Here is a 13,364-nt window from a genome sequence, read left to right on the forward strand (position 1 = left end):
AGGGGGTGGGAGAGGGTCCGGCCCACGCTGCGCCTGGGCTGGGACTGGTCCCGCTCGTGCAGGGTAGCAGGAAGCTCTCCACACACTCACCGGACCTGGGCTAGGACTCTAGAATTATATTACTTAAAATTAACCACAAAACACATTTGGATGAAGTACGGTTTAGTATTCATTTCACCTATACTCTATAAGTAATATTCATATGTAGTTGATATTAATTGCTTATATGAAATTGAATAGAGCTAACATTTAAAAACTATTTATTGCTTATTTTTCAGGTATTACCACACTTAATGCAAACTATAGAGTTGCTGATAGCTTAACTTCAAAAACTAAGCTGCTAACTTTCAAATTTATGAGTTTTTCTCAAGGTCTTAAAATTATGCAAAGGAGCAGTAAAATAGTAACAAGTGAAGGCTATCAGTAATTTTCATGGGAAACAACCAAAAGGAGAGTTACTTGGGGAATGTTTTTTATTTTCCCCAATTAATACTCTTTTAATTCATAGAAATTTTGTTGTTTCCCTCCCCTTATACTGGGTTTCTTTCATTATAGAGAGCCACAGTTTATGAAATTCTGGGGAATTATTTAGATGTATCATGGAAAAAAATGTTGAGGCTTAGGTTTTAGTTTTTATAGAATGAAATATGATTTAAAAAATACCCTTGGGAGATTAACTAAGGTCAAGACAAATCATTGTTTCATTCTGAACACTTAGACTTTCTTACTCATCTCATTGGCTGAGTCCCAAATGGGATGTGACTCTGTCATTTCCCTGTTTCCTTTACAGTAGTAAAGTTGGAAATGTTCAACTGTTGATGCAGTCATCTATGTTTATGCAAAGGTGAGAGTTTTCTGGTGGTTGGTAGAGAAAATTTAGAATATTAGTGTTGGCTAGTTCTTGGGATTATCAGAAAGGCCTTGTTCAAGAAAAAGATGGCAGACGAAAGCATGAAGGAATTGTATTGATCAGCTCAGAGTCTTCTGCCTGTTGAAAGTGGTACAACATGATTGAGAAGAACCATTTTCTCTATTTACTTACAAATAAATTTCTCCCTCCAAGCTCAAGTTATAGAAGAGCAGAAACTCAATGGCATAAGACTATCGTTAACCTTTCTCTTCCAGTACATTTAGTGTTTCTGTTTTAATATTTAGATGTTTAAACCTAAACCATTTTGACTTTCATGCATGTTGAAATACATGGATCTAGTTTTAGTCTACCACATGTGGAGAGCCAGTTTTTCCAGCACCACTTACTAAAGAGGCTATTTTTCTTCCAGTGAACATATTTGGGCCCCTTGTCAAAGAAAAAGTGCTGAGTATGTTTGTAATTGTGTCTTCATCTTCTTATCTGTTCCATTGATCCTCAGTTTTTTTTCCCTTGCCAGTACCATGCTGATTTTATCACAGTAGCTTTGTAGTGTAATTTTAAGTCACCAATTGTGATGCCTCCCTTCCTTCCTTTGTTGGTCAAAATTGCCTTTGCTATTTTAGGTTTTTTCTGATTCCAAATTAATTTTAGGAATGTTTTTTCTAGATCTGTGAGGTACCATATACTATTGGTATTTTGTTTGGGATTGTTTTAAATCTGTATAACAGTTTTGGGAGTATGGCATTTTCACAATGTTGGTTGTTCCTATCCAAAAGCAAGGAATATCTTTCAGTTTTTTGAGATCCTCTTTGATCTCTTTTTTCAGAATGTTATAATTTTCAGTATATAGATCTTTTAATTCCTTTGTTAGATTGATTCCCAAGGATTTCTTTTTTTTTTCCTTTCTTTTTTTGGGGGGACGATGTTATTGTGAAAGATGTGGTTTAGCCTAATTTTTCTCTCACTGAGTTTGTTGTTTGTGTACAGGAAGTCATAGGGGTAGAAACAGAGTTCATGAATAAAAACAAAACTGCAGGAGAAATACTTCAAAAAATCAGCTGGGATCTTACTCTATTAAAATGTTTTTGCACATCAAAAGAAATCACCAACAGAGTGAAAAGAAAACCTATAAATTGAGGGAAATTTCTGGCCAATTATCCCTCAGACAAAGAAATTCTATGTAGAATATATATAAAGAATTTTTTAAAAATCAGGCCCCCAAAATTCAAAGATGCAACCAAAAATTGGACATCTGAGATAAATACACACTTCTCAGATGAACAATTACAAATAACAAATATGTGAAAAAATGTCTAACATCATTCGTCATTTGACAAATACAAATTAAAACAACACTGAGATTCCATCTCACCCCTGAAAGATTGACTGTCATCAAGAAGGCATTTAACAAATACTAGAGAGGCTGTTGGAAAAAGCACCCTTCTCCACTGTTGTTAGGAGTGCAGGCTGGTACAACCATTATTGAAGTAAATCAGTGTGGAATTTCCTAAAAACGCTAGGATTGGAGGTCCCATTCAAGCCAGCTATTCCCCTCCTAGGTATTTTTCCAAAAGAATTACAATCATCAGACCACACCCAGATATGCACACTCATAGAAGCACAATTTGTCATAGCTAAATCTTGGAAAAAACCACATGCCTATTAACTGAGGAATAAATAAAAAGGATGTATTTTTATACAATGGTGTACTACTTAATTATAAAGATATGAGGCTTTTATAGGTAAATGGAGGCAACTCAAAACTATGCTAATAGGTGAAATAAGTCAAACATCTGTACAATCAAACTCATCCTATTGTCTCACTAGTGTGAAAACTCAAATGTACATAAGAACTGAAATGTACGACAGATACTGTGAATTTGGACTAAACTGGTCAAAAGAAAAGACAAATTGTGCTAGGGACAGGTTAAAGGAAAAAAAAAATATGTGTATACAAGATGGATAAGGTTGTTATACAGCTAAGTTCTCTTAGTTCATTAAAAACAAATGTGCTAATATTGTATCAGCAAGATAACATACATATGTCTTACACTCTGCATGACTACCAGGAAGAGGACAGTATAGAGTGTATCAACTACTGTAACTATATTAGTAACTTGTTTGAAACTAGGTTTCATTGTTTTGGGGTTTTTTTTTTGTTTGTTTTTGTTTCTGTTTTTTTAAAGGAAAGAACAACTGGGATGGGGGAAAGGAAAAAAAGATATATAATAGCTAAGATAATTGTACCACTAACCTTTAGTGATTTATTGAAAGGAATGATTGTTTCATTGATCAGTCTTGCATTCTTACACTTGGTAATCTGAGCAACTTCATTGAAGATAGCAATATGTAATATAACACCCGTTGTTAATTTCCAACCATCTTGTTTTGAAATTTTGTATCTTTTTATTGTTTTTGTGTTTGTTGTTGTTTAGATTTTTCCTCTTTAAAAGAAAAAAATAGAAGAAAAAGAGAGAAAAGACTATCTTTAGCACCTTTATTAACTATTCCATAGAAATTAAACCTACTCTCTAGTCCTTTCTAGACCTTTACATGGTGATTTATAAGCACTTTTTTTTTACAACAATATGAATTGATTTTTAGTTTACTGAGTCCTTAAATACTAGTTTATATGGTGAAAGACCTTTTCTGTTCTGCGTTTTCAAAACTATATTCTTATTTGTTTGTTTGTAATGTATTTGATTGTTACAGGGTCTCGCTATGCACAAGTATCTAAATACTGATTGCTTAATAAAGATGTAATGGCTAACACACACACCAAAATAACACCCAGGATTTGGAGGCAGATCTATTTTATGTTGATGGGAACTGATTTGGATCATTCCCAAAATACTAGGCTCAGACCTCTGGTGGTCTAGGGATTATATATGATTAGCAAGCATGAAGTACAGAGACAGAATGGCTTATGAACTGGGGGTTGGTTTATACAGTGTGCATCACAATGACCAGTAATTTCTAACAGAGAAACAATTAGAACAGGAAGTGGAACAATTACTTGGGCCACTAAGAAACTGAAGAATACTGGTAGGGTGTGGGAGTGGGGAGTGGTTTCTGTTATGAAGAAAATACAAAAGTCATATGCTTTAAAAATATTTTCCATTGATATGGAAGGCTTTTTTAGTTTTGATCTAAAATCTTAAAATATATGTAATAGTTGAAAATAAGAATAAATTTGATATTAAGTACTATGAAGACATTTACATTAGCGAGTAACTACATCCTCTGAAGAAATAATTACTTTATTTGAAAATGCCACCTTGAACTTGTTAGCCTTTTTAGTAATTACTATATTTTCTGTCAGAGATTCTTAATCAGTGGGAGCTCATCAGAATAAGCATCTCAGATGATTTATAACAAGTATGTAGGAACCTAAAACATCTACATACTTAGTCTTGTTTGAATTTCGGCGTGAAACTTGAACAGGAAAAAAAAAAAACACCTCTTATTGATTGTGATATTTGCTCCTTATTGTGAGCTTATGGTTTAAATGATTATTAGGAGGGCCAAAAGTGTAGACACCTTTGAGAAAAGTGTGTTTTTGTGATTTCCTTCTGAGCACTCTGAGGTCTGATTCAGTACAAGAAAGTGAAACGCTTCAGCAGCCACATCATGACATGTCAACCTCGGCTGGCTGAGCAAACAGGCAAGTACCACGCAGGAGCTTTAGGAAAGCAATTTTTATGCCTGTAAACAAGAAAGTAAGTTTTGTCCAGCTGGGATTATTTGCCTGTCTTTTTATTCCATGTTTCCTTTAGGGACAAGGAAACTGACTTTAGTCATTTTTTGCTGCTGGGGTCCTAATGGTAGAGGAATCCTTTGAGATGTCCTTGTTGCCATCTCTTGCATTCTGACTTAATCTTCATGAGTCATTTGTTTAGAGAACAAAACTGTAAGTGTGAATACAAACATGTATTCACAGTTTCTTTTTCTCTTCTTTAGTATCAATATGAAATGTGTTCTTATATGAGCACTGCTGCAGTCTTAAATATAAATTGCACTTCAAAATTAGTTCTCCCTAGTAATTGGATAGAACAAGTTCAGTGTATAGAAGAAAAAAAGAAATGAAATGAATTTACCGGTCTCTAAGGGGATTCGGCTATTGCATAGTTAGAGAGAAAGGTACATGGCTTGACTCCGGCTATGTTGTTTTCAGTGAATTTGCCCCTTTTGGGTCCAGGACACCCAACAATACCAAAATCCATCAGTGCTCAAGTTCCTTATATGAAGTGGCACTGCATGTAAATAAGACCAATCTATATACTTTATCTCTAGATCACTTTTATCAGCACCTAATACAGTGTAAATGCTATACAGATACAGTAGATGCTATACTGGTATTGCTTAGGGAATGGCAATGACAAAAGTCTGTACATGTTCCAGTACAGATGCAAACTTTTCTGAGATTATTTTAATCCATTGATGTGGACCTCATGAATACAGATGACAACTGTATATATTCTGGTTTAGTAAAAATGTAACACAATTTTCTTTGCATATTTAGAGAAAAAAATTGGTACATAATTATGACTCCATATTTACAGTGCCTGTGTACCCTTTGTCTCAGTACTTATATACCTATATTGCTCTAGAGTCAAAATCACTCTTGCAACTTTTATATGGCTTTGAGGAGTTTCAGAATAAATGTGGAGGAAACATAAGTATGATAAGTATTACGTTTTCCTATCTTGATATATAAACCCAGATTTATTTTAATATCAAATTGATTAAAATATACACATGAATACATTGGATAGAATATATTGTGGTGGAATTTTGCATGGATTCGTAAAGTTGCCATACCAAATCTAGGTGTAAAACAATTTTATGTGAAATGAAAAAATTGATGTCAAAGTGCAAATCAAAAATTTGAACAACATTGGCCATGAAGACTTTACAAAAGGTTTTTTAGTTAACAGAAATGAATAAATTATATTTGGAACCCATGAACATAGATTGAAACTTTCATCTCTTTTATTCTATTGTTTTCATGAAAGTACGTAAATAATAGCTGATTACTCCTGCTTAGTATTCATCAGAATGTCATTAATCTTAACACAAAATTGCAGCTTAATTCATAATTCAACATTTCTTTGAGGCATTCTCTGACCTATGCAAGAATTAATTTCTCCCTTTATCTTGATGTGAAAGTATGTTGTGTAAACTTGTTTGGCTGTAGAATTACACTATTAATGAATACTGTTTTTATGCATTTATTGAAAACCAAATGGTACTTTTAAAAGTTGAAATTGGATCTTGAAATCATACTCTTAAGTGAAATAAACATATTTGTAAATATCACATTGTTTCTGGTGTGAGATAAAAGTGTAAATAAGAACCAAGAAGTAAAATATATAATGAAATAAGAAATTGTTCAAAAGGAAAGGGAAACTGGTGGGGGAGAAGAAAAAAATGTGAAAAAAAGGATAAAATGGAAATAAAGCTTGTAAATGAGGGGATGAGGGATTGAAGAGAGGTGAGGAGAATTGGTAAAAAAGAGCATCTAAGATATGTGCAGGTACAAGTTTCCTATGATGTATGTTATAACTATATCTAAGTTATACCAGTAAACTTAATAAAAAGTAAAATGAACTTAAATTATATTGCCTGGGCTCAATATTTATAAGAATTTGAATGTAATAATAATTGACTTAATAAATGATATTATGAGACAAAATTTTCAGTAACTTAAGCACGATAGTAAATACACATATGACATTCTCCACAAAAATGATGTGGAGGCTCCCATCTTTACTGGCATTTGCTTAAGTGTAATTGCATACCATATTTTCCCATATGTGTTGCATTTCCACTACACACATCCATGAAAACAGGAAATCATTATGTGTGAAAGGTAGCCAAGTAATTAAGTACAATGCATCTTCAAAGCAAAACTACTGTCAGATCTGTAATACACAGGAATTTTCCACAGAACTTGAAATTTACAAACTGGTGGGAGCACTTTTATTTTGGGAATCTAAGGTTTTGAGTCTTTATGTATTGTAAATAATAGTTTTCTGTCTTAGGAGGAGCAGCCCAAACATTTTCCCAGTCTGTATGTTGTCTCAGTTTGTTATTTCCTTTGCTGTGCAGAAGCTTTCTAATTTGTAATGTCATTTGTTGATGCTATTTGTTATTTCTTATGCAATCAAGGTTCTGTTCAAAAAGTCCTTGCTGAGGCTGCCTTCACTGGTTTTATCTGTTTTATCTTTGAGCAGACCTTTAAAATCTTTATACTTCTGTTTTAATACTTAGGTCTTTGATCCATTTTAGTACAGGGTGAGAGATCATAGTCTAGTTCAATCTACTGAATGTGTATAACCAGTTTTCCCAACACCATTTGAAAAAGATGCTCTCTTTCCTATAGCATATGATTTTGTGTCCTTTGTCAAAGATGAGGTTGCTAAATGTGCTTGAGTTATTTCTGCATCCTCTGTTCTGTTCTATTGATCCAAATGTCTGTTTTTGTGTCAGTAACATGCCTTTTTTTTTTTTAAATCACTGTACCTTTGTTGTATTACTTGAAATCTGGGGTAGAGATGCTCCTGGTTTGCTCTTGTTGGCTAGTACTATTTTGTTTATTCTGCATTTCTTCTGGTTCTGTATGAATTTTAGGACTATTTCCTAGTTCTTTGAAAAAAGATATTGGTATTTTAATTGGGATTGGGTCAACCCTACAGATTTGTTTTAGCAATATAGCCATTTTGACAATATTGACTCTGCCTGTAAAGAAACTAAGGATGTCTGTTTTTTTGTCTTCTTCAATCTCCTTTTTCAGAAGTCTCTAGTTTTTTAAAAAATAATTTTATTGAGAAATAGCAATGAGACTGTTTCAAAACCGATTAATAGGACAGTTTCAATACTTAATACATTGCATATTGTTGTCATAATGGTTATTCATTGTACAAGATGCAGACATGATATCCTGTCCACAAACACTATTAGAACAAATCTTTCTATTCACTGAATTAAGAGAATGTAGCTGTATATCTATCATAACTATTTTGAGTATACAGATACAAAATGGTTGTTCATTTGAATCTCCTTTTTTGTTTAGTTTTGTCAGAAAAGGGTATTCCATCGTCATTTAAATATTATAGGTGCGTGAATTCAGCAAAATATTCCAATGCAGTCCAGTAGTACATAATAGCAGTAGGTTTTCCATAAGACTGGCAATGTCAGAAGTTATTGACTTGAGCTTTTCACAGCTCAGCATATTAATATGACTTTACTTTTTATACTTCATTTTTATACTTTTCTGCTGGATAGAAGTCTCTAGTTTTAATGATAGACTGTTTTCTCTTCCTTAATTATGTTAATTCTTAAATACTTGATTTTTGAAACTTTTTTGAATTATATTCTTTTACTAATTTCTTTTTTGGTGGACTCAGTATTAGTGTACAGAAACCCTGTTGATTTTTTTGTGTTCATTTTATATCTTGCTACAATGTCCATTTTTAGTAGTTCTAGGAGACTTCATGTAACATTTTTTGGATCTTATATTTAGAGGATCATATCATCTGTGAATGAGGATTATGACTTCTCACTTCCTATTTGGAATCCTCTTTCTCTCTATCTGTGCCTGACTGCTCAGTAAATTTTCACATACTGTATTGTGCAAAAAATGAAGATGGTGAACAGTTTTTTCCCTGATTTCAGAAGAATATTCTTCATTTTTATCTATATTTAGTGAGGGTGTGTGTGTGTGTGTGTGTGTGTGTGTGTGTGTGTGTGTTTCTATTGGGAATTGAACTCAGGACTTCATGCTTGCCAGGCAGGCACTGTGCCACTGGGCTATATCCCTGGCCCTTTTTCTCTATGTGATATGATGTTGGCAGTAGGTTTGTCACAAATGACTTTGGTTGAGGTAGATTTTTTTTTCTTTGCAGAACCTGGTATTGAACTCAGGCACTTGCACTTGCCAGGCAAGCACTTATTCTACTGAGCTATCTCCCTGGCCCCAAGGTAGATTCTACTGTATCAGTCTTCTTAAGAATATTTTTATTTTTATATTTACTTTATTTTTTATTTTTTGGCTGGCTCAGGCTGCTGTAAGGGTGGGTCTGGTGCAGCATGTGGAGCTTGGAATCAAACTGCAGTCCCTTAAGAATTTTTTAAATCATAAAGGACATTATATTTTATCACAGACTTGGCATCTATTGAGATGATCATGTGATTATTGTTGCATCATCTTGTGAGATGTTGCATTTATTTGTTTGCTTATGTTGCGCATTCTTGAATCCTTAGGATGAAGCTTATTTGATATGATATATAATATTTTTGATAACTTATTGTACCCTTTTGTTAATAGTTTGTTGAATTTTTGCCTCTATATTCCTTAAAGAAATTTGCTCGAAATTATTTGTTTGTTTCTTTGTTTTGTTGGTCTTCTGTTTGTTAAGTCCTTCTCTTATTTCAAAATCAACTTGTAGGAATGAGTTTGGCAGTGCTCCTGTTTTGGCTTTTGTCTGCATATGATCCCTAAAGCCTCATGCACTCATAGCTGGGGCTTTCTGAAGCTGCATGTGCTGCAGAGTGCAATAGTGCAATTAATGTTATGTGGCACTCAGTCCACTGCTTGGTTTAGCATCATTCTGAGTATGAACCATGGGACCGCCCACGTTGTGTGTGGGTGACAACACCCAAGAGGTGGCTGGCCTGGATGGGATAAAGTAACAGAAAGACTTGTTTCTCTGTTTGCTGCTTGACTGCCACCTATCTTCCCTGCCAGGGACTGTTTCTTCTCTGTGATGCCCCTCCATCGTGCCACCCTTCCTGAGAGCCAGCTAACTATGAATTGAAACCTGTACAATATGTGAGCTGAAATAAATCCTTTAACTTTGTGCGTTGGATATTTTGTCTCAACAATGAGAAAATACCCAAGACAACTCCTTACCATTCAATATTCTTAAAGAGTGTGAGGAGTGTTTGATGTGAGATTTTCCCTGAGATTCTTGTAGAATTCAGCAATAAATACATAGGGTTATGGACTTTTATTTGTTGGTAGGCTTTTTAGTACTACTTATTATTGGAATTTGGGACTTTAATTTTTTTTTTTTTTTTTTGTATTTTAGGGAAGGGTCTACAGGGTGTTCAGGATCTTACAACTAGATTGGACTCATAGTAATCCTGTTGATAGCCTCCCAAGAGCTGGGATTACAGGCACTCCACCACACCATCTCTTAAAATCTTATTTTTGGTAATTCATATGTATCTAATAATCTACCCATTTTGTCTAGATTTCCCAAATTATTGAAATATATGTTTTCAAGGCAGTTACTAATAATGTGGATTTTCCTGGTGTCCATTGTGATTTCATCTTTTTTTATTTCTAATTGTTTTGATATGGATCTTTTTTTTCAAGTTAAGTTTGTCTAACTGTGGTGGATTTCTAACTAAAATGGTCAACTTATTATACCCACTTGAATTAAACTAGCATGGTACTGGGTGTGGGAGGCCCACCTGAGGATTGTTGCTAGCAGCATAAAGGCAGAACAGAAGAAGCTGACAAAATGCTGTTAGGGATGCTGTTGGAGAAGTTGTTGGAGCTGTTGGAAGCTGCTTGTTCTCTTGGGATGTACTGCTGTAGAAACTTATTATGCTGACTTTCCTGATGAACTTTGGAGAAGGTCTCATCCTCATCTTGAGCATCACTTCCTGGCGCTCGAGGGGAAGATGGTGCACTGCTCAGCCTCATGAAGAAGTTTGTCACACTGGCTTTCCTGATGGGAAGTTGGCTTTCTTTATTGCTGCAGGAGCTCAAGACTTCACTATTGCTGAGGATGGCTGTGATATTTTTGGAGGAGCTCTGGTATTTACATGTTGCTTCCTAGCTCCAGTTCAGATCCCTCAGTTTGCTAGCACAGATCCCTTATCCTGCTGGCATAGACTTCCTAGCTTCCACCGACTTTTGGGCCTTTCCAGCACAGATGCATGAAGTAGACCTGCATGAAACTTTATTGTAGGATCTAGGCCTCCAGTGGGACTTGTGGGAGACATTGTCCTGAGCTCTAGGTTCTCAGCTGGACTCATGCAGACTATTAGGATCCAGACCCTCAGCTGGAGTCTTTAGTGTTTATGTGTATGGACAGATTTCCCACATTTCTAAAATACAATTATTGGGAGATTCATTATAAAATACTATTACACTCATTCCAGCTAGTGGCCAGGCCTGGCATGTGAGTAGGACAGCCAGGGGCCCACAGGACCCTCACTCCAGCCAGCCAGCGGCCAAGCCAGGCATGATGGAGGAGGCTCCATCAGACAGGTCGGGTGTGGAACCCTGGTACAGAACTCCCTGCAGAGAGGCTAGAGGCAAGACCCACCTAGCCAATCCAGGAGCAGAATAACTTGCCACAGTGGCAGAGAAGGTTCACTTCCAAGTGCTACAGTAGGAAAAAGTGGAGCACAGAATCCAGACCCAAGCCACACCCACCTGGAAGAGTTTGAACTTGATAGATCCAGACCTGGTGCTAAGGTAATAACTCTACCAAAGTTCTACACCAAAGGTCAGAAGACAGTGCTATGCAAAATAACAAAGAGAAGGAGCAAAATGCAGTGTCAGGCCTTCAGCCCACCCAGAAAAAATGCAGAAGAAAATAGCATAGAAGAAACTGGAAATCACACACCTGAAATCTCTGAAATAATAAGAGTCGGAAGTAAAGAAACAACTACAGAAATTTATAGAGGAAATAAGACCAGAAATAATTTCTGAAATAAAGTAATAATAACTATAATGAAAGAAGTACTAAGTGCTTCTAAAAAGACACTGATAAAAAAATAGAGGAGAATAAAAAATGATGGAATTCTTGAATGAACAATATAGGAAAGAAATAGAATGCATGAAGCAGATTCAAAGTGATATGTAGGAAATTAAATCCTCAATCACAAGCTGGCAAAACCGTTGGAATGAAAATGAAAATAGACTTTCAGACCTTGAAGACACCACTGCAGCTAGTGAAAGGTAAGAAAAGCCCTTTTAAAAACAACTAGGATGCAGGAAAAAATAATTCAACATCTGCAAGACAATGCAAAGGTAAACAATGTAAGAATAATAGCCATCAATGAGAAAGGAGTCAATATAATTGATATAAAAAGAATATGGGCAGAAGTAATAGAAATCTTCCCAAATATGAGAAAACAATCTGACATTCAGGTAACCAAAGCATATAGAACTCCAGATAACATCAACCCAATTAAAACCACACCCAGATATATAATAATCAAGATCCCAGAAATTCAGCACAGGAACAGTATACTAAAAGCCACTAGAGAAAAGAAACCAATCACGTTTACAGGAAAACCCATCAGAATAATGGCAGATTTTGCTGCACAAACCATCACGTGAAGAAGAGCATGAAGCAAAGTACTTCAAGAGTCTTGCAAGAAAACAGATTCCAGCTCAAGCGATGTCCCGCGCTTTTCATCTGCTTCTATTGTTTTCTTTGGTATCTCGTCAGGTCCCTGGCAGCCAGGTTGGTGCAGCAGATCGAGAGCAAAGAGACCTTTCAGGAAGCCCTGGCTGTTGCAGGAGATAAACTTGTAGTAGTTGATTTCTCAGTCACGTACTGTGGGCCTTGTAAAATGATCAAGCCTTTCTTTCATTCCCAGTCTGAAAAATATTCTAACGTGTTGTTCCATGAAGTAGATGTGGATAACTGTCAGGATGTTGCTGCAGATTACAAAGTCAAGTGCATGCGAACCTTCCAGCTTCTTAAAAAGGAGAAGGTGAGTGAGTTTTCTGGTGCTAATAAGGAGAAGCTTGAAACCACCATTAATGAGTTAATCTGTGTTTTCCAAAAAACGTAACTATAGCTGTTTAAAACTTTTAATTTTTTTTTAATTTACAAAAAAATAAGTACAGAAACTATATATCCAACAACCATCTGATTATAAATGACAATAAAATATTAATTCTACCCTTTTTTAGAAAAAGAAAAAGAAAACAAATTCCAACTGAGACTGATATACCCTGCAAAACTCTCTTTCAAGTTTAATGGAGGAATGAAATACTTCAATGACAACAACTAAAGACTGTCATGATGACAAAGCCTAACCTACACAGACTACTAAAAGATATTCTAGAGAGGGATCAAAATGATCATAACTCCATGAATGAGAATGGAAAGAACCCATCAAAATAGGGCAAACAAACACAGGAGAAAAAGAGGTAAAAAACAGCAGTCTTTCAATTATGCTTCTGTACACCACAGCAAAATATTTCCATCCGAATACTCTACAAATGGACTTCTCCTGCACCCTATAGGTCATAATTCTGTCTGGATCTACAGGGTGGATATGAAGAAAATAGCAGTAGCTCAGCCCCACAAGTGACACTTGGCCACCAGTAGGTGTCATGCACACTGTCCACGGCCATGACATACTAGAACTTTGTGCAATATCCTACCCTAAAACTGTTAGAAGTGCTGGTCATATATTTGCCATTTTATTATTTATGTTATGTTTTATTCTTTTT

The 13,364-nt window shown here is 35.3% G+C and overlaps 1 pseudogene; it reads left to right on the plus strand.

The window, feature by feature from the left end:
- The window catches only part of LOC101580655, a 22,498-nt pseudogene extending 9,801 nt beyond the window's left edge, over window positions 1–12,697 (plus strand).
- Window positions 12,698–13,364: the final 667 nt, after the last annotated feature.

This window comes from Octodon degus, unplaced genomic scaffold (assembly GCF_000260255.1).
Source record: "Octodon degus isolate 3935 unplaced genomic scaffold, OctDeg1.0 scaffold00097, whole genome shotgun sequence".
In the NCBI taxonomy this organism is placed as follows: Eukaryota; Metazoa; Chordata; class Mammalia; order Rodentia; family Octodontidae; genus Octodon; species Octodon degus.